At 32.7% G+C, this 9,936-nt stretch overlaps 1 non-coding gene across 1 annotated transcript; it reads right to left on the reverse strand.

Annotated features, from left to right (window-relative positions):
• Window positions 1-259: 259 nt before the first annotated feature.
• On the reverse strand, window positions 260-361 carry LOC149203527 (U6 spliceosomal RNA). Its single transcript, XR_016254059.1, has one exon. It is a non-coding gene; the product is annotated as a U6 spliceosomal RNA (small nuclear RNA).
• Between the last annotated feature and the right edge of the window lie 9,575 nt (window positions 362-9,936).

Raw genomic sequence — 9,936 nt, forward strand, 5'->3', positions numbered from 1 at the left:
AAACATCATCAAAGAGACCTTTTTCTAATTAGTTTATAGATGGTATAGGTTTTTAAGCCCAATTATCCTCTATGTTTGCAAACAAATCTTCGAATATTAATTGTTTTCTAGATGTTATTAGTATTTAAGTAAGCCCAACTATCCTCTAAGTTCACGTTTTTTTTTATTAATTTTTGGGAAAAGGAAAAAATTATGAATAAATGAAATGGGTATTGACGAAATAGGTGAAAGATATAGGTTGATTTCTCAATTTTTGCATAAGATAAATGTTGATTTCTCAATTTTTGCATTTCATCCTTGCACATGAGTCATGCTAATCTTTTCTGTATCATTCCAAAATTTATCGGGTGTCTCTAGAGACATAAATATTAGTTTTCAGCCTATTCTATTTGGCCACTTGAAATATTATAGAAGTATCCCTTTCTAGATGGTATTGATTAATATAGAAGCTTCTCCTTCTAGATGCTATAGGTATTCATATGTCCATGTAGCCTCATTGGCCACTTGAAATATTATAGAAGTATCCCTTTCTAGATGGTATTGATTAATATAGAAGCTTCTCCTTCTAGATGCTATAGGTATTAGAACCATATTCTGAAGATTAACTTTTGTTCCGGAAAAAGGGGAAAAATTACGAATAGACAAAATGGTTATGCCACGATGGGTGAAAGAAAAATGTTGGTTTACCATGTATTATATTTGGCCTGTGGAATATTATAGAAAATTATTTTCCACAATATATTTTAGGCATTATAGAAGCTTTTCTTTATAAATATATTTCAGTGAGTCTAAGAAGAGTTTTTTCGCAACTTAAAAAAAAAGATAATATGAGACCAAAAATGATGATATGCTAGATTTGCAACCATTTTTATTGTGCCAAGTGGTGCTTTACAACCAAGTATAAGGTAGATATGTAGGTGTAATGTAAGTATGTAAACAGTTTTAAATATAGACCTAATTGGAAAAATAAAAATAAAATAAAGTCATAGAAAACATTTAAATGTTCTTCAATTAATAATAAAAAATTAAATTAATAAAAATAATAAAATTCAATTTTTTATATTTTTTATTTAGTTATTAACTTGTGAATAAGTTTTGTTGAAATAGCATGGGCCAATACCATGTCAAATCAATACTACATGCTCAAAAACCATAACTTATTACACAACCAACATATTTTATAACAATATGTAAAGATTCTTAATCGTTCATATTCACCCCACTTTACCATGGATATTATTAACTTGTAAATAGGCTTTTTTACAATAGCATGGACCAATACCATGGCTTATCAATATCACATGCCCAAAAACTGTAACTTATTTCACAATAAAAATATTTTGATTTAATTTACTTGAGCCGAGAGGCTCATTCTATAGCCCAGTATGAGGGGGATGTGTAAGTATGTTCGTCCATCACCCTTTGATAAAAAATAAAAAAATAGTACAGTATGTTGATATCAGCTTCATATATATCTATATATAGAAAAAAATGTCTAAATAAAATATTTTAGTATTATATATAAAAAAATATTTGATTTGGGTTACCAATAAAATATTTTAATACTAACTAATATTGACATATACTTAAAAATACATTAATAATAAAAAACCATTTTAATTTCCTATATTATTGATAAAATGTCTTGATGTACAATTATGTAAAATATTTTAATATCAATTATGTATGTATTATATATTATTTTTAAAACATTATGTATATGTCATGAAAAAGATTGAGTTTTTGTGGTTAAAAAGTTTATTTAGCCTTATATATACTTTATTTAGCATTCAAAAATACAATTTAAACAGATGAAAAATGAAATTGTATTTTGCACTCAAAAGAAGTTTTGACGTGAATATTTGTTATCCCTCTTGGCTCATGTTAGTTCTATACTTAAGATGGAGGGTTTAATAAAAATATTTTTTTAATTGAAGCTAAAAGGAAATTAGTTATAATTACTTTTGAGATATATCTAAAGCCTCTAAGGACTACTAAAACTATTTCCATAAAAATTAAATTAAAGTTCTAATGAAATTAAAAATGAGAATTCTTTTATATTTGAAGTTGTGAAATTTATATAATATAAATAGTATTATTAAGAACCAACATAGATCCATATTAACTAATGATCGAGTGAAAAGAGAAAGAAAAGCTACTAACAATAATAGAGGAAAGATAGTGCAGGATTTTTTTAAAGCTTTTTGTTATTGTATTTTCTCTCACATGGTTGATCCAAAATATAGGTTTAATATTTTACCACCAATTGATTTTTATTAATTTAGATACCTTCTTAGAAACAATACAATGGGATCAAATTTAAGAGAGGGGAGGGACAGGGAGAGAGATAGTGACAAAGCTAGAGGGCCGAGAGAGAGAGAGTGATGGGGGACAAGGAGAGAGGGAGGTGGGAGAAAGAGGAAGGAAGAGAGTGAGAGAAAAAAGAAAAAATACATAGAGAGATAGATGTGGGGAGAGAATGGGAGTAAAAAGAGATAGATGAAGAGAGGAGAGGAGGGAAGAGTGACATGGAGAGAAGGGTAAGAGAGAGAGAGAGGAAGATGTGGAGATGGAGGGGAGAGAGAGGAAGGGAAGAGCTAGGGAGATAGTGACAGAGGTGGAGAGAGAGAGAGATGGGGGGAGGAGACACAAGAAGGTGGGAGAAAGAGAGAGATGACTCAAGAGAAAGGAGAGAGATGGAATTGAAGGGGGAGAGAGGGAAAGAAGAAAAAATACAGAGGGAGAAAGATGAAGAGAGAGAGAGTGACAAGGGATCGATGGAGAGAGAGTGAGGGAGAGAGGAGAGCAAGGGATATGATAAAGAAAGAGAGACATAGATACGCAGAGAGAGTGTGTATGTTTGGGGGGTGACATAGAGAGAGAAAACAAAAAAGAGACACGAAGATATAAATATAGATATTATATAGTATCATATAACCAACCTAGATCCATCTTAACCCCAGATCTATCAAGGGCTGAGAGCGATCAAATATCTTGAGGTGCAAACATTTCTTCAAGTTTTACACTCAAAAAAAAAGTTTGCACATAGAGAGATTGGATCTATCAAGGGCCGAGAGGGATCAAATATCATGAGGTGCAAACATTTCCTCATGTTTTACACTCAAAAAAGAGGTTTGCACCTAAAGCGATTGGATCCCTCTCAACACTTCATAGATTATATTAACTTTTTTTTTAGTCTTCAATCACAAATCATATATGTATGAAATTAGTATAAGTGATAAAAGTAGTAATAAAAATATTCCAATCAATTCACACTAAACTTGGTGAAAGCATCGAAAACACCCCAAAGGAAAGATTGTCTAAGGTCCAAAACAACATATTTAAATATATTTTCATATTTTTATGATGATTGTGTTTAGAGGCCCTCTATTAAAACAGATGATGTTATATTTTTCTCCGTTATTAATAAACAAAACAACAACACAAATAAAATAAAATAAAAATAAGAACCAACTTTATATGCAAAAGATGTTTAATACAATGTTATATAATGTAAATAAAACATAAAAGTTGTATATATAGATAGGATTGTTGTAACACCCTTGGTTTTATACATAATTGTTTTTTATATTTTCTTTTGTAACTATGTAAAACTTGGTAATTTGGTTTGATGAAGGCAGTGAAAAAAAAATTAAAATGTGAATATAATCATTTTAAGAGAAAATCTTGAGTTTCCAACGGTTACTCCCCTCCCAAGGATATTAAAAAAGTGAATATAAAGTTATTATTAATCATTTTAAGAGATTATATTTGGTCAGAAAAAAAGGAAAAAACTTCACAAAAAGAAGGAGAAAATCTTGAGTTTCCAACGGTTACTCCCCTCCCAAGGATATTAAAGAGAAAATATCAAATGGGAAAGTCATGAGTGGCCCAAGGAAAGTAAGAGGAAAGGAAAGAGAATTGATAGGACATTGTCAAGAAGCATTTATTCTAATGTAGTTTCTTGAGCTGGTGGTAACTAGTGGAAAGTTTGCTCAGCTGGTGGTAACTAGTGGAAAGTTTGTTGAGCAAGGAAGAATTTCAGGCTGGACTAGTGGTAGGCTCTAGAATGATTACTATCTGAAACTATTCTAGAAAAAGAGAGGCTCAGGGAGGGGTTTAGATATCATCGCCAACCTCACTGGTTGGGTGTTAAAAGAAGTATCTTCTCGTCTTGATCTCTGACAAAGAGAACGAGACAGATAAGTATAATGATAATAAAACTCTGTTACTTGATTTAGTAAATGTTTACTTATAAAAAAATTGGGAATTCTGAATAATCAAAGTAGTTCCTTCCAGACTGAAATTTTACTACCCTTATGAGTAAAAAATTAAATAGTTATTATGGAAAGCAAATAACGGAAAATCTCTGTCATTGAATATAAATTTATTTATTATTGTGTTTATTATATTTATTACTTCGTAAAGCAATCTGTTGAAGTAACCCTTCTGTGTAAAACATTCGAGAAAATGTGAGGGATGAAGGAGAAACTAGAACAGACCTTCGCTGGTTATTAGAGGAGGTATGTGACACTTATTATCAATAGGAAAAGGAATTGCCTCTAACAGTTGATTCATGAGTGAATGAGTTATTAGAGGAGGTATGTGACACTTATTATCCATAGGAAAAGGAGTTGCCTCTAACAGCTGATTCATGAGTGAGTGAGCCAAATAATCTACGAACTAAAATAACTGGTGTAAGATTGCAATAACTTGGGATAGGCTAGTTATCCTTGCAACCCGAATGCCACTAGGAAACTGTCCTTCTCCATGGAGAGGGATAATATTTTTCGGTCAGAAGTCGCACATGCAAATAACCCGTAATACCCCGTAATACCAGTTATATAAACCATTAATAATAAAATCCACCAACAGACAGTAACTATGTTCAATAAAGAAGATTATTGTAATCATAAATCAATAGCAATAAAACTGCAGAACTATATAAAATGCCATGCATGGTAATGAGAGGTTACAACAAGAACCTTATTTAACTTTACAAGAAGATAGCAAAAAGAACTTCCAAATAACCGGAAATCGAACACATATAATGGCCATGACATATAGTAAGATTTAAGATATTGACCTTGTTTCAGGAATAAACACATGCAATTAGGAATATGAACCAGAATTGGAACTACCAAAATGATAATTAAAGTATTATAACAAAACAATAAGTTGGGACTGCAACAGAACAAATCTTCTGTGTTAATTAAGGTCAAAAATAATGTGCGCAGTAAACCCTAGTTCCTAAAATGAATTGTGAGTCAGACATCATTTCAAACAAATTCGAAGTATACAAGTTTTGGAATACTGAACAGAACACGCATAATTTCAACTATAAAAACAAGATAAATAAGCACAATAAGTCAACTATAGCTTGTGACTTCATTTCAATAAAACTTTCAAGAGCCGATAAGAACCTGGGAGAAAATAAACCAATTAAAAAGAGGCTTTAGAACCCTATAGACTAGATCCAGGAGTAACAAGCAAGAATGCAGAGAATTATTTCGAACCCCAAGTTTTGTAACTGATAGAAAACGAGAACTATGACCAATGTAGCCGTAAGTTCCGTAACACTATTTCCATAGTCGATCGATGGACATATGTATAGATACTTGATAAAATTATGATAAGCATAAGAACAAAAAAAAACAACTCGAACCATAGCAATTAGGGTGACCATTACCTGAATCACATTGAGATCCTGGCTGTTGATGACAAACCTGGCACCGGAGTTAAGAAAAGAGATTAGAAACCGGTGAAAAGGGTTTAGCTGAGACCTTGCCAAAATAATAGAATGACTGAATAACAACCATACTCGCTAAAAAAAACCCTCACCTTGAAGCATGAAGATGGCCTCGTACCCTCGGACCTAATGTTCCAAAACCCAATTACAAACTTTCATGGCGCCTGGGTAAGTCGACACAAGAAGAGTGTTGTATCAAGAACCTAAGAAAGGAAGAGGGCAAAATGAAATAACCAAGTAGCGAAAACTGAGTGGTCTAGCTGACCTGAAGGGCAGCAATGTGGACAGAACCAAAACACCGAGGCGAAACAGCGCAAATGTAAGTGTTGGGAGGGAGAATGACGGTGCCGGAGAGGAGCTAGGAGTGGGACAGTTAGCATTAACCATTCTTTCACAACTGATGTCTTCAGATGTAAACCCTAGAAAATGAACAGTGTGGATTAATCCACGTGTAAAGCATCAAATGCTTTGATTTTGTTGCAAAGCTTTTTCTGGAGGGTTATTAACAATTCCAGGGTTAACCGATGACCGAAGGAAGTAACCTAGCTACCAGTTTGAAGGTTATCACATAGGGTTGCACCGATTCATAGTGTATGTGAAATTACCTTAATAAACTCATTTACTATGGTCAGACCATATGTCAATCTTACATTAAACCATGTCAATACAAGATCCAAAAGTTAAGACTCGATGTGATCTAACATATTGACTATTGCTTCATGTACATGGATAGTGTAATGCACATAACTGGATCTTGTGTTCACTTGCATGTATTTATCATCTTATTATTGGTATATATGATTTGTTTGGGTCAAAATGCGGGATGTCCTAACATTTAAAAAAGAAATGGAAGGGTAAATTGTGTAATTGTTATGGGGATTGTGACGATTGTATTGAGAGGTACTCTGCAGTTTAGTACGGAAGAGATGATGTTTTATTTTATTATGTTAGGTAAATATTTTGTTTTAATTAAATTATATAAAAAAAAGAATTATAATAATTAGAATTATTAATTTAATATTTTTAATTTGTGAAATAATATAAAATAAAAAATAAATAATGATTATTATAATCAATAATTAAACTATTTTAGAACTATTTTAATTTTAGATTTACCAAACATATAAATGGACCAAATTTCTCCTAGAATGAAAAGAAATTTGATTTCTCTAAACATTTAATAAATCCAAAATTAAAATAAATCTAAAATAATATATTATAAACCAACACCATATATTTTAACTCTATATCTATATCCATAATACAAATGCTAAAAACATTTAATATCTCACCTAAACAAAAAAAAATTGAGATAAAGACCATTAAAATAAATATAAGGCCATAGATAACTAATTCCCCTTCTTTTTAGAAGTTGTGTTCTCTAATTCGGGGGTGACGTGCTTTTCCCGATGGCTGAGCTACGAAAAATTAGAATTGTTCTGTTTCAAACTTATTCACATGCTTTTTTCCATTTCTGAGCTACAAACGTGTTCACATGCTCTTTCCCATATCTGGGCCACGAAAATTTAGAATTTTCCTATTTCAAAGTTTTATATATATATATATAAAAGTTGTCATCCATATTGTATTCAGTAAAATATTTCCACATTCAAAATGTTTATATTTATATATAAAAAAATTGGGGGATATTCAGCTCGATAAATTAGTAAATAGGTAGGGTGTTATAGCTCTGCCAACTTTGTATTTATTGAAATTTTTCCAATAATACCGAGAAGGTTTATATGTATTTCTATACTATTTTATGTCTGAGTGATGTATTTTGTAAGTTTGGTAGAATTATATTTTTATCCTGTTTAATTTTATATTTTGATCAGGGATAATCCAAGATTTGAATTTACTTAAAGTTGTTGGTTAGGTGATACATCATTTCCACAGCCATTACCAATTGAGTTACTAGAAGCAGTTGATAATAAAGTATATTTTTTAAATTGTGAGTGCTAATGATAAAGTTTTTATGTCAATGTTTTTAATTAGAATTATAAATATAATGGTAGTAGTTTAGATATATGTTTTTAGAGCGTTTTTATGTTAATGTTTTTAATTAGAATTATAAATATAATGGTAGTAATTTAGATATATGTAATGACCCCAGAAGATGTAATGTGGAATTTTACTATGGTAAAAGATAGTGTGGTAGTTGTTGTTTTATTTATAAAAAAAAAAAAAAAAAAAACTCTGATATATTACTTTATTGAGAAATTTAAATATTTTTCTTGAAATGCTGGGAGCCTCTTAAAGGAGGATTTCAAAGAAAGAAATCAGTTGCAATAACTGATTAAAACTACCCTCCCAAACAGGAAAAGTCCTGGAAGTGGGGAGGAAGTTCTGTGCTGTGGGGACAGACAGAAGGATCTCTTTCCAAGAGGAGAGAAAGAGGAAAATACGAGAAAACTGGTTAAGTCTGGTGAGGACCAGATAACCAGGCACAAGGGTGTGCATATCTTGTTGAGGGCTGAAGGCCTGCAAGATGGCTCGGGGGGAGAATCCAGTCTGATAGATGGATCTCATGGTTGGGAGGAAGAGCAGAATCGAAAAGCAGGTGATTGCTAAAGTACTTATTCATGACTCTGGCAAACCAGGTATGGTTTCATACTGCAGAGCCTTTAATGAATTTTGAATGATGAATATACAGTGGACTTATAGTAGTCAAATGATAACTGTATTTCGTTCCCTTAGTTACTGTCATGTTGTTAATCTAGCTACACAGGTGTAGTTTTAACTAAAAGACAGACTATTAATCGATAGACATAATAAGAAACAATCAGAGAGACAGAGGTAGTCCCAAGCAAAGAAAAGCATTTAATGAGACAAGTAGTCCTGCATGTCCTAGAATATGACCAACTGTTAATGTAATGTGCCGAAACAATATCAGAGACATCCTGAGCCTGAGCAATGAATGTTAGCTGTAAATCTTTTCTTAAGACACCGACAGAAAGGAGATGAACCCACTTCTAATTACAAGAAACTGTTGAAATTCAAAGATCTAACATATTGTTTCAGGCAAAGAAAACAAACTCTGCAATCGTATGAGATGGAGAAGCCATACAAAAACCAGATACAACCAATGTTATCAAATAATAATGTTCGAAGCTACAGCAGCAGAGGAATCAAACTAATATAGATTAACAAAGGATAAACGAGATACCAAACAGTGTACACGTTAGGGTTAAAGATTTGGAGAAGTCGCAACCGCAGCTGTGAGTACGGCCGAGAGGAATTTTTCCTCCGGGGTAACCCATATCAGAACAAGAACCTGTGCATGCTATCAAGAAAACCCCATACATGGGAAATAATCCAACATTTTCAAAGGAAGGGAAAGAAGTATGGCGCTACTGCATAAATCGAGCCGAGAACATCAATAACAGAACTATTCAATGACAAGAACTACACGGAGATATCAGAACTATTTACTCTGAAACTGTAACAAAATTATAAGTAAATTTGAAGAACCCTGCTATCGCAGAGACAGACAGCTTAACCATAGCTGGAGGCGGAACCATTGGTAAGCAAAGGAAACGATGCATCATATTAACATTGTGCGGAACGCAAAACATATTAATAATTGCTCAAAACGCAAGCAACCCAGAAGAGGGCTCAGATAGAGTAAAATCTTCGAATGTAAATTAGAAAAGAACCCAGATAGTATAACTTTGAAAGTGTAAACATTTGTATATAAAACCGAAAACTCAAAATATATAGACTGGTTCTGCTAACCAAAAGTTGGCATTACGGCCAGTTTGTGTACAGTTTGCCTTTAAATTAAATACAGAGGCACCATTGTCCAAAGATGCCGAAAGGGTAGATATACCAAAAAAATTAATCCACAGACAAATGAAATTGAGTACATAGGTTCCGCCGTGCATTACATTTCACCAGGGCCGGACATGGATTCAAGCCAGATAATAAAACCCATATAAGTCGTGAGGGTCCTCTTGGGGAAATACCTCAGCAAATCGAAAAACGAGAGAAAACCAGCATCCGGACACGGACTGCAATAATCACAAATGCGAATGTATTAGGGTCGAAGGAGCTTAGAGCTCTCGCACCCAGGAGGAAAATAAATTAAGAGGTATACCTCCTACCTATAACTGCCGAGAGAGCTGAGGCGTTGAGGTTAACACCTCGATGTTGTCAGAGGGGCTTGAACGGACCCATCTGCAAGCACT

This window comes from Pinus tabuliformis, chromosome 2_1, assembly GCF_031772625.1.
Source record: "Pinus tabuliformis cultivar Carrire ecotype Pingquan chromosome 2_1, CPIR1, whole genome shotgun sequence".
Lineage (NCBI taxonomy): Eukaryota > Viridiplantae > Streptophyta > Pinopsida > Pinales > Pinaceae > Pinus > Pinus tabuliformis.